Source organism: Triticum urartu, chromosome 3A (assembly GCF_056163025.1).
Source record: "Triticum urartu cultivar PI428250 chromosome 3A, HENAU_Tu73, whole genome shotgun sequence".
NCBI lineage: Eukaryota > Viridiplantae > Streptophyta > Magnoliopsida > Poales > Poaceae > Triticum > Triticum urartu.
In genome coordinates this window covers 542,633,582-542,646,504 of record NC_141875.1, presented here as the reverse complement: position 1 = coordinate 542,646,504, position 12,923 = coordinate 542,633,582, and positions in this window count along the sequence as shown.

Here is a 12,923-nt window from a genome sequence, read left to right as displayed (position 1 = left end):
GATTCAAAGTCTTTTTATGAGGCGGTCGATGTCTTTCAAGAGATGCGTTCATATCTCACAAGTTTCCAAAGGTTCAAGTTCATCTATATAAGAAGGAATGCCAATTTTGTTGCACATGTGTGTGAAAAGAGGCACTAAAACTTAATGTACTTTCTATTTCTTTTCTTGTAATGACTACCTACCTGATGGAGACTATTCAATCATAGTTATTTTTGCCTGCCATGCCCTGATACCTCCTCCATATAGGTGCCACCATCACAACCCAACCTCCATTTGCTGGTCGCTGCTAGCTGTTGTTGCTGTGGCCTGCCTTGCCCTCTAGCTAATATTGGTGCGCTACTGTTGAAGTTCAACTAGAATGCTAGAGGGATTTCTGCGAGAGTTTAGCTAATATAGTCCCTGGTTTTGTGTTTGAACTTGCTATTGTCCATGGTTAAAGATTATGATGTTGCTTTTCTACGGATGGTCTTCCTGTAGATATATCATTTTCCATCCTCTTGGAAGGTACAACATTCTGAATGATCAGAACAAAAACAATATAATGTTAGTGTGCTGCTACTTATGTATGTTTGTACTAAGTTTGCTAATGTGTTGGTCGTGCATGTAGCACACGAAGTGTATGTATATAGTTGTGTGTAATTTTCTTGAATTTCAATAGTATGCGAAGTTCATGTTTAAGAAATTTCTAAGTTCATGTGTACCACATACTAAAGAAAATCATCAATAAAAAAAGGACCGCCTAGGCCATTTCACCGACAGCAAAAAATGCCTAAAACTTTTAATAATAGAGTGCTTCAAAATTTCATAAAAAGATTAAGAAATAAAACTAGGAAGTCCATATTAAAAAGATGGAGAAGTTCGATGATTATACAAAACTTAGATTTTTCTCGTTATTAAAGAATAGAAACAAGAAGTTAAAAAATTAAACAACAAGAAGTTCAACTTTTAAAAATAGAGTGCTTCAAAATTTCATAAAAAAGTTTAATAAAAAACCAGGAAGTCCATATTAAAAAGATGGAGAAGTTCGATGATTATAGAAAACTCAGATTTCCCTAGTTATTAAATAATGGAAACAAGAAGTTCAAAAATAAAATAACAAGAAGTTCAACTTTTCAAAATAGATCGCTTCAGAACTCATAAAAAAGGATTAAGAAATTTAGATTAATATTCATAAAAACTCAGATATTTTCACGTAACTGATAGAAATTCAGGTTGATAACTGCCAGAAATTCACGTACTACACGATGTGCATTTTGTATGAATTTTTTAATGAAAAAGCAAAGGCTAAAGGTTTTGTTGTTAGAAGTTCAAGTGCTCTGGCCGATAAAGTTCAAAAATTCTTGTGAGAGAGGTTGAACAAAAATACGTGACAGAAGTTTAAGGTGAAAACAATGGGAAGTTCAACTACTACACCGAATATGTTTTAGATAAGAATAGAAAACTAAAAGCTTAAAAGGTTTGTTTCAAAAAATTCACGTGGTCTGTCCGGGGAAGTTCAAAAATTCTTGCGAGATATGTTCACCTTGTATTTCCATGTTCGAAAACAAAAAAAAATGTTTTTTGCATTTTAAAATAATTCTCTCAATTCACAAAGAACTTCAGTTATTATTTGGGAGCAATTTGATTTCAAAAAGAAAAAAAATGAAAAATTCAAATTATAAAGATTAAGAAAATAAAACCAGGAAGTCCATATTAAAAAGATGGAGAAGTTCGATGATTATAGAAACTCAGATTTTCCTCGTTATTAAAGAGTGAAAACAAGAAGTTCAAAAAAATAACAAGAATGTCAATTTTTAAAAATAGAGCGCTTCAAAATTCATAAAAAGATTAATAAATAAAACCAGGAAGTCCATATTAAAAAGATAGAGAAGTTTGATGATTATAGAAAACTCAGATTTTCCTCGTTATTAAAGAATGGAAATAAGAAGTTCAAAAATAAAAAACAAGAAGTTCAACTTTTTAAAAAATATAACGCTTCAAAATTTCATAAAAAAAGATTAAGCAATAAAACCATGAAGGCCATATTAAAAAGATGGAGAAGTTCGATTATTATGAAAACTCATATTTTCCTCGTTATTAAAGAATGGGAACAAGAAGTTCAAAAATAAAATAACAAGAAGTTCAAATATTAAAAATAGAGCGCTTCAAAATTCATAAAAAAGATTAAGAAAAATCAGATGAAAAATTCATTAAAAAACTCAAATATTTTCACGTAACCGAGAGAGGTTCAAGTTGATAACTGCCAGCAGTTCATGTACTACACGGTGTGCATTTTGTATTAAAAAAAGAATAAAAAAGCAAACACTAAAAGTTTTGTTGTTACAAGTTCAAGTACTTCGTCGGAGAAAGTTAAAAAAAATTATTGTAAGAGAAATTTGTACAAAAGAAATATCATTTGTGTAACACTGACGATGGATGAGAAAATGACAAACGAAAGTACGTCACAGAAGTTCAACTGAAAACAGCAGGAAGTTCAACTACTATAGTGGATGAATTTTAGATGAAAAACTTTTAAAATCGTCGCGAGTATGAAAAAACGATCAACACGGGAAAGTTGCATGTTTATAGCAGCTTTCGAACGGTATGTCATTTGCTCAATTCCGGTGAGTGGATGGAGAACTACGAGTAGTGGATGGAGATCTGCGAGCAAAAAAAAGCACGTCAAAAACAGAGTGAAGTTTAGGTAGACATGCTGAGAAGTTCATGTTGGGGAACGTAGTAATTTTAAAAAAATTCCTACGCACACGCAAGATCATGGTGATGCATAGCAACGAGAGGGGAGAGTGTGATCTACGTACCCTTGTAGACCGACAGCGGAAGCGTTATGACAACGCGGTTGATGTAGTCGTACGTCTTCACGGCCCGACCGATCAAGCACCGAAACTACGGCACCTCCGAGTTTTAGCACACGTTCAGCTCGATGACGATCCCCGGACTCCGATCCAGCAAAGTGTCGGGGAAGAGTTCCGTCAGCACGACGGTGTGGTGACGATCTTGATGTTCTACCGTTGCAAGGCTTCGCCTAAGCACCGCTACAATATTATCGAGGATTATGGTGGAAGGGGGCACTGCACACGGCTAAGAAAACGATCACGTGGATCAACTTGTGTGTCTAGGGGTGCCCCCTGCCCCCGTATATAAAGGAGCAAGGGGAGGAGGCCGGCCAGCCCTATGGCGCGCCAAGGAGGAGGAGTCCTCCTCCTAGTAGGAGTAGAACTCCCCTCTTTCCTACTCCTACTAGGAGGGGGAAAGGAAGGGGGAGGGAGAAGGAAAGGGGGGCGCCGCCCCCCCTCTCCTAGACCAATTCGGACCAGGGGGACGAGGCGCGCGGCCCACCCTAGCTCCTCCTCTCTCTCCACTAAGTCCCATAAGGCCCATTACTTCTCCCGGGGGGTTCCGGTAACCCTCCGGCACTATGGTTTTCTCCGAAATCACGCGGAACACTTCCGGTGTCCGAATATAGCCGTCCAATATATCAATCTTTATGTCTCGACCATTTCGAGACTCCTCGTCATGTCCGTGATCACATCCAGGACTCCGAACTAACTTCGGTACATCAAAACTCATAAACTCATAATATAACTGTCATTGAAACCTTAAGCGTGCGGACCCTACGGGTTCGAGAACAATGTAGACATGACCGAGACATGTCTCCGGTCAATAACCAATAGCGGAACCTGGATGCTCATATTGGCTCCCACATATTCTACGAAGATCATTATCGGTCAGACCGCATAACAACATACGTTGTTCCCTTTGTCATCGGTATGTTACTTGCCCGAGATTCGATCGTCGGTATCTCAATACCTAGTTCAATCTCGTTATCGGCAAGTCTCTTTACTCGTTCCGTAATACATCATCTCGCAACTAACTCATTAGTTGCAATGCTTGCAAGGCTTATGTGATGTGCATTACCGAGAGGGCCCAGAGATACCTCTCCGACAATCGGAGTGACAAATCCTAATCTTGAAATACGCCAACCCAACATTTACCTTTGGAGACACCTGTAGAGCTCCTTTATAATCACCCAGTTACGTTGTGACGTTTGGTAGCACACAAAGTGTTCCTCCGGCAAACGGGAGTTGCATAATCTCATAGTCATAGGAACATGTATAAGTCATGAAGAAAGCAATAGCAACATACTAAACGATCGGGTGCTAAGCTAATGGAATGGGTCATGTCAATCACATCATTCTCCTAATAATGTGATCCCGTTAATCAAATGACAACACATGTCTATGGTTAGGAAACATAACCATCTTTGATTAACAAGCTAGTCAAGTAGAGGCATACTAGTGACATTTAGTTTGTCTATGTATTCACACAAGTATTATGTTTTCAGATAATACAATTCTAGCAGGAATAATAAACATTTATCATGATATAAGGAAATAAAATAATAACATTATTATTGCCTCTAGGGCATATTTCCTTCAGTCTCCCACTTGTACTAGAGTCAATAATCTAGATTACACAGTAATGATTCTAACACCCATGGAGCTTTGGTGCTGATCATGTTTTGCTCGTGGAAGAGGCTTAGTCAACGGGTCTGCAACATTCAGATCTGTATGTATCTTGAAAATCTCTATGTCTCCCACCTGGACTAGATCCCGGATGGAATTGAAGCGTATCTTGATGTGCTTGGTTCTCTTGTGAAATCCGGATTCCTTTGCCAAGGCAATTGCACCAGTATTGTCACAAAAGATTTTCATTGGACCCGATGCACTAGGTATGACACCTAGATCGGATATGAACTCCTTCATCCAGACTCCTTCATTTGCTGCTTCTGAAGCAGCTATGTACTCCGCTTCACATGTAGATCCCGCCACAATGCTTTGTTTAGAACTGCACCAACTGACAGCTCCACCGTTTAATGTAAACACGTATCCGGTTTGCGATTTAGAATCGTCCGGATCAGTGTAAAAGCTTGCATCAACGTAACCATTTACGATCAGCTCTTTGTCACCTCCATATATGAGAAACATATCCTTAGTCCTTTTCAGGTATTTCAGGATGTTCTTGACCGCTGTCCAGTGATCCACTCCTGGATTACTTTGGTACCTCCCTGCTAGACTTATAGCAAGACACACATCAGGTCTGGTACACAGCATTGCATACATGATAGAGCCTATGGCTGAAGCATAGGGAACATCTTTCATTTTCTCTCTATCTTCTGCATTGGTCGGGCATTGAGTCTTACTCAATTTCACACCTTGTAACATAGGCAAGAATCCTTTCTTTGCTTGATCCATTTTGAACTTCTTCAAAATTTTGTCAAGGTATGTGCTTTGTGAAAGTCCAATTAAGCGTCTTGATCTATCTCTATAGATCTTAATGCCCAATATGTAAGCAGCTTCACCGAGGTCTTTCATTGAAAAACTCTTATACAAGTATCCCTTTATGCTATCCAAAAATTCTATATCATTTCCGATTAGTAATATGTCATCTACATATAATATCAGAAATGCTACAGAGCTCCCACTCACTTTCTTGTAAATACAGGCTTCTCCAAAAGTCTGTACAAAACCAAATGCTTTGATCACACTATCAAAGCATTTATTCCAACTCCGAGAAGCTTGCACCAGTCCATAAATGGATCGCTGGAGCTTGCACACTTTGTTAGCTCCCTTTGGATCGACAAAACCTTCCGGTTGCATCATATACAACTCTTCTTCCAGAAATCCATTCAGGAATGCAGTTTTGACATCCATCTGCCAAATTTCATAATTATAAAATGCGGCAATTGCTAACATGATTCCGATAGACTTAAGCATCGCTACGGGTGAGAAGGTCTCATCGTAGTCAATCCCTTGAACTTGTCGAAAACCTTTTGCGACAAGTCGAGCTTTGTAGACAGTAACATTACCGGCAGCGTCAGTCTTCTTCTTGAAGATCCATTTATTCTCGATTGCTTGCCGATCTTTGGGCAAGTCAACCAAAGTCCATACTTTGTTCTCATACATGGATCCCATCTCAGATTTCATGGCTTCAAGCCATTTTGCGGAATCTGGGCTCACCATCGCTTCTCCATAGTTCGTAGGTTCATCATGATCTAGTAGCATGACTTCTAGAACAGGATTACCGTACCACTCTGGTGCGGATCTTACTCTGGTTGATCTACGAGGTTCAGTAGTATCTTGTTCTGAAGTTTCATGATCATCATCATTAGCTTCCTCATTAATTGGTGTAGGTGTCACAGAAACTGGTTTCTGTGATGTGCTACTTTCCAATAAGGGAGCAGGTACAGTTACCTCATCAAGTTCTACTTTCCTCCCACTCACTTCTTTCGAGAGAAACTCCTTCTCTAGAAAATTTCCGAATTTAGCAACAAAAGTCTTGCCTTCGGATCTGTGATATAAGGTGTATGCAATAGTTTCCTTTGGATATCCTATGAAGACACGTTTCTCCGATTTGGGTTCGAGCTTATCAGGTTGAAGCTTTTTCACATAAGCATCGCAGCCCCAAACTTTCAGAAACGACAACTTTGGTTTCTTGCCAAACCATAGTTCATAAGGCGTTGTCTCAACGGATTTTGATGGTGCCCTATTTAACGTGAATGCGGCCGTCTCTAGAGCATAACCCCAAAACGATAGCGGTAAATCAGTAAGAGACATCATAGATCGCACCATATCAAGTGAAGTATGATTACGACGTTCGAACACACCATTACGCTATGGTGTTCCGGGTGGCGTGAGTTGCGAAACTATTCCGCATTGTTTCAAATGTACACCAAACTCGTAACTCAAATATTCTCCTCCACGATCAGATCATAGGAATTTTATTTTCTTGTTACGATGATTTTAAACTTCACTCTGAAATTCTTTGAACTTTTCAAATGTTTCAGACTTATGTTTCATTAAGTAGATATACCCATATCTGCTTAAGTCATCTGTGAAGGTGAGAAAATAACGATATCCGCCACGAGCCTCAACATTCATCGGACCACATACATCTGTATGTATGATTTCCAAGAAATCTGTTGCTCTCTCCATAGTACCGGAGAACGGTGTTTTTGTCATCTTACCCATAAGGCACGGTTCGCAAGTACCAAGTGATTCATAATCAAGTGGTTCCAAAAGCCCATCAGTATGGAGTTTCTTCATGTGCTTTATACCGATATGACCTAAACGGTAGTGCCACAAATAAGTTGCACTATCATTATCAACTCTGCATCTTTTGGTTTCAACATTATGAATATGTGTGTCACTACTATCAAGATTTAATAAGAATAGACCATTCTTCATGGGTGCATGACCATAAAAGATTTTATTCATAAAAATAGAACAACCATTATTCTCTGATTTAAATGAATAACCGTCTCGCATCAAACAAGATCCAGATATAATGTTCATTCTTAACGCTGGCACCAAATAACAATTATTTAGGTCTAATATTAATCCCGAAGGTAGATGTAGAGGTAGCGTGCCGACCGCGATCACATCGACTTTGGAACCATTTCCCACGCGCATCGTCACCTCGTCCTTAGCCAATCTTCGCTTAATCCGTAGTCCCTGTTTCGAGTTGCAAATGTTAGCAACAGAACCAGTATCAAATACCCAGGTGCTACTGCGAGCATTAGTAAGGTACACATCAATAACATGTATATCACATATACCTTTGTTCACCTTGCCATCCTTCTTATCCGCCAAATACTTGGGGCAGTTCCGCTTCCAGTGACCAGTCTGCTTGCAGTAGAAGCACTCAGTTTCAGGCTTAGGTCCAGGTTTGGGTTTCTTCTCTTGAGCAGCAACTTGCTTGCTGTTCTTTTTGAAGTTCCCCTTCTTCTTCCCTTTGCCCTTTTTCTTGAAACTAGTGGTCTTGTTGACCATCAACACTTGATGCTCCTTCTTAATTTCTACCTCCACAGCTTTCAGCATTGCGAAGAGCTCGGGAATAGTCTTATTCATCCCTTGCATATTATAGTTCATCACGAAGCTCTTGTAGCTAGGTGGCAGTGATTGGAGAATTCTGTCAATGACGCAATCATCTGGAAGATTAACTCCCAATTGAATCAAGTGATTATTATACCCAGACATTTTGAATATATGCTCACTGACAGAACTGTTCTCCTCCATCTTGCAGCTATAGAACTTATTGGAGACTTCATATCTCTCAATCTGGGCATTTGCTTGAAATATTAACTTCAACTCCTGGAACATCTCATATGCTCCATGACGTTCAAAACGTCGTTGAAGTCCCGATTCTAAGCCGTAAAGCATGGCACACTGAACTATCGAGTAGTCATCAGCTTTGCTCTGCCAGACATTCATAACATCTGGTGTTGCTCCAGCACCAGGCCTGGCACCCAGCGGTGCTTCCAGGACGTAATTCTTCTGTGTAGCAATGAGGATAATCCTCAAGTTACGGACCCAGTCCGTGTAATTGCTACCATCATCTTTCAACTTTGCTTTCTCAAGGAACGCATTAAAATTCAACGGAACAACAGCACGGGCCATCTATCTACAACCAAACATAAACAAGCAAGATACTATCAGGTACTAAGTTCATGATAAATTTAGGTTCAATTAATCATATTACTAAAGAACTCCCACTTAGATAGACATCCCTCTAATCCTCTAAGTGATTACGTGATCCAAATCAACTAAACCATGTTCGATTATCACGTGAGATGGAGTAGTTTCATTGGTGAACATCACTATGTTGATCATATCTACTATATGATTCACGCTTGACCTTTCAGTCTCCGTGTTCCGAGGCCATATCTGTATATGCTTGGCTCGTCAAGTATAACCTGAGTATTCCGCGTGTGCAACTGTTTTGCACCCGTTGTATTTGAACGTAGAGCCTATCACACCCGATCATCACGTGGTGTCTCAGCACGAAGAACTTTCGCAACGGTGCATACCCAGGGAGAACACTTTTTGATAATTAGTGAGAGATCATCTTAAAATGCTACCGTCGATCAAAGCAAGATAAGATGCATAAAAGATAAACATCACATGCAATCAATATAAGTGATATGATATGGCCATCATCATCTTGTGCTTGTGATCTCCATGTTCGAAGCACCGTCATGATCACCATCGTCACCGGTGCGACACCTTGATCACCATCGTAGCATCGTTGTTGTCTCGCCAATCTTATGCTTCCACGACTATCGCTACCGCTTAGTGATAAAGTAAAGCATTACAGTGCAGTTGCATTGCATACAATAAAGCGACAACCATATGGCTCCTGCTAGTTGCCGATAACTCGGTTACAAAACGTGATCATCTCATACAATAAAATTTAGCATCATGTCTTGACCATATCACATCACAACATGCCCTGCAAAAACAAGTTAGACGTTCTCTACTTTGTTGTTGCAAGTTTTACGTGGCTGCTACGGGCTTTAAGTAAGAACCAATCTTACCTACGCATCAAAACCGCAACGATAGTTTGTCAAGTTGGTGCTGTTTTAACCTTCACAAGGACCGGGCGTAGCCACACTCGGTTCAACTAAAGTTGGAGAAACTGACACCCGCTAGCCACCTTTGTGCAAAGCACGTCGGGAGAACCGGTCTCGCGTAAGCGTACGCGTAATGTCGGTCCGGGCCGCTTCGTCCAACAATACCACCGAACCAAAGTATGACATGCTGGTAAGCAGTATGACTTATATCGCCCACAACTCACTTGTGTTCTACTCGTGCATATAACATCAACACAAAAAACCTAGGCTCGGATGCCACTGTTGGGGAACATAGTAATTTTAAAAAATTTCCTACGCACACGCAAGATCATGGTGATGCATAGCAACGAGAGGGGAGAGTGTGATCTACGTACCCTTGTAGACCGACAGCGGAAGCGTTATGACAATGCGGTTGATGTAATCGTACGTCTTCACGGCCCGACCGATCAAGCACCGAAACTACGGCACCTCTGAGTTTTAGCACACGTTCAGCTCGATGACGATCCCCGGACTCCGATCCAGCAAAGTGTCGGGGAAGAGTTCCGTCAGCACGACGGCGTGGTGACGATCTTGATGTTCTACCGTCGCAGGGCTTCGCCTAAGCACCGCTACAATATTATCGAGGATTATGGTGGAAGGGGGCACCGCACACGGCTAAGAAAATGATCACGTGGATCAACTTGTGTGTCTAGGGGTGCCCCCTGCCCCCGTATATAAAGGAGCAAGGGGAGGAGGCCGGCCGGCCCTATGGCACGCCAAGGAGGAGGAGTCCTCCTCCTAGTAGGAGTAGGACTCCCCTCTTTCCTACTCCTACTAGGAGGGGGAAAGGAAGGGGGGAGGGAGAAGGAAAGGGGGCGCCGCCCCCCTCTCCTAGTCCAATTCGGACCAAGGGAGGAGGCGCGCGGCCCACCCTGGCTGCTCCTCTCTCTCTCCACTAAGGCCCATAAGGCCCATTACTTCTCCCTGGGGGGTTCCGGTAACCCTCCAGCACTCCGGTTTTCTCCGAAATCACCCGGAACACTTACGATGTCCGAATATAGCAGTCCAATATATCAACCTTTATGTCTCGACCATTTCGAGACTCCTCGTCATGTCCGTGATCACATCCAGGACTCCGAACTAACTTCGGTACATCAAAACTCATAAACTCATAATATAACTGTCATCAAAACCTTAAGCGTGCGGACCCTACGGGTTCGAGAACAATGTAGACATGACCGAGACATGTCTCCGGTCAATAACCAATAGCGGAACCTGGATGCTCATATCGACTCCCACATATTCTACGAAGATCTTTATCGGTCAGACCGCATAACAACATACGTTGTTCCCTTTGTCATCGGTATGTTACTTGCCCGAGATTCGATCGTCGGTATCTCAATACCTAGTTCAATCTCGTTACCGGCAAGTTTCTTTACTCGTTTCGTAATACATCATCTCGCAACTAACTCATTAGTTGCAATGCTTGCAAGGCTTATGTGATGTGCATTACCGAGAGGGCCCAGAGATACCTCTCCGACAATCAGAGTGACAAATCCTAATCTCGAAATACGCCAACCCAACATTTACCTTTGGAGACACCTGTAGAGCTCCTTTATAATCACCCAGTTATGTTGTGACGTTTGGTAGCACACAAAGTGTTCCTCTGGCAAACGGGAGTTGCATAATCTCATAGTTATAGGAACATGTATAAGTCATGAAGAAAGCAATAGCAACATACTAAACAATCGGGTGCTAAGCTAATGGAATGAGTCATGTCAATCACATCATTCTCCTAATAATGTGATCCCGTTAATCAAATGACAACACATGTCTATGGTTAGGAAACATAACCATCTTTGATTAACAAGCTAGTCAAGTAGAGGCATACTAGTGACGTTTAGTTTGTCTATGTATTCACACAAGTATTATGTTTCCGGATAATACAATTCTAGCATGAATAATAAACATTTATCATGATATAAGGAAATAAAATAATAACATTATTATTGCCTCTAGGGCATATTTCCTTCAGTTCAGGTTCTTCACGCGGTGCATTTTTGAAGAATCTGTTTCGCGATAGAGGCAGAATGAATGATGCCGCCGTTTTCGAAATTACTTGAAAACGGCTAAGAATCAGAGAAAACCATCAACATGAAAAAGTTTCGCATTTTCCGTAGCTTTTCAACGGTATATTATTTGCCCAATTTCGATAAAGTTTGTAGAAATTACGGCGAAAACACGTTTCTCGCCATTTTCGAAACTGACATAAAACCGTAAAGAATTGGGAGAAACAATACATACCACAAAGTTTCGCACTTGTTCAAGCTTTCCAACGCCATATCATTTGCTGCATTCGGACGCACGGTTAAAAAATTAGCTCAAAAATACGAACTTGGTAGGACTTGGACCATTTTCTAAATTAGTCTTAAAACATACAAAATTAGAAAAAAAAAACTTTCAAGATGAAAAAGTAGCGCATTTTCATAAGCTTTCCAACGCCATATCATATGCCTCCATTGGATTAGCCGTTTAGAAATGACGTCGAAAAAACGAACCCAACTATTTGGTTTATGAAAGTTTACATTTTTTCAAATTACACTTTAACCATAGGGAATTAGAGAAAACTTTCAACATGTGGAAGGAGCGGTTTTGCAGCAGCTTTGCAACGCCATATTATATGTCCCATTCTGAAAAATGGTTTAGAAATGCGATCGAAAATACGATTCACGTTTTTTGTGCGAAGAAAAAACGGTTTTCAAAACTGCTCTTAAACCGTTTATATTTTGCCAAAAATTTAAGTTGGGTCATGATATTGGGGTCCATAGCTTTCCAACGGTATATCGCAAGCCCCATTTGAGCAATGTTGGCAGAAGTTCAACCTTGTTCACAAGGAAGTTCAACGTACTACTAGCGAGGCAGGTCAGGTTGTGATCAGAATATTATTCTGATCCCGTGACGAGAATAGTGTTTATATATAGCACTATTCTGATCCTAGGATCAGAATAGTTATTTGGATCATGGTCGGCCCTATATAGGCCCCGGCACGATGCTCCCGAACTTCCCCGAGCCGGTAGGAAAGAAAAAAAATTAGGCAGCCCACTCACCCATGATCTCTCCCCAACCCCCAACTCCCTCCCTTCCAATCCGCCGCCGGCCCACTCCACCGTCCCGCCGGCGCCACGACCCCTGCAACCCTCCGCGTCGACGGGGTACACCGCGCCCCCACCATCTCTGGGATTTCGCCGCCACAACCACTGCAACCCTCATGCGCCACCAAGGAAACCCACACCTCTACCACCGCCCCGATCCCTGATACGTCTCCATCATATCTACTTTTCCAAACACTTTTGCCCTTGTTTTGGACTCTAACTTGTATGATTTGAATGGAACTAACCCGGACTGACGCTGTTTTCAGCAGAATTGCCATGGTGTTGTTTTATGTGCCGAAAACAAATATTCTCGGAATGACCAGAAACTCCACGGAACATCTTAGAAAAAACAATAAAAAATCATCGCCAAAGATGAAGACCAG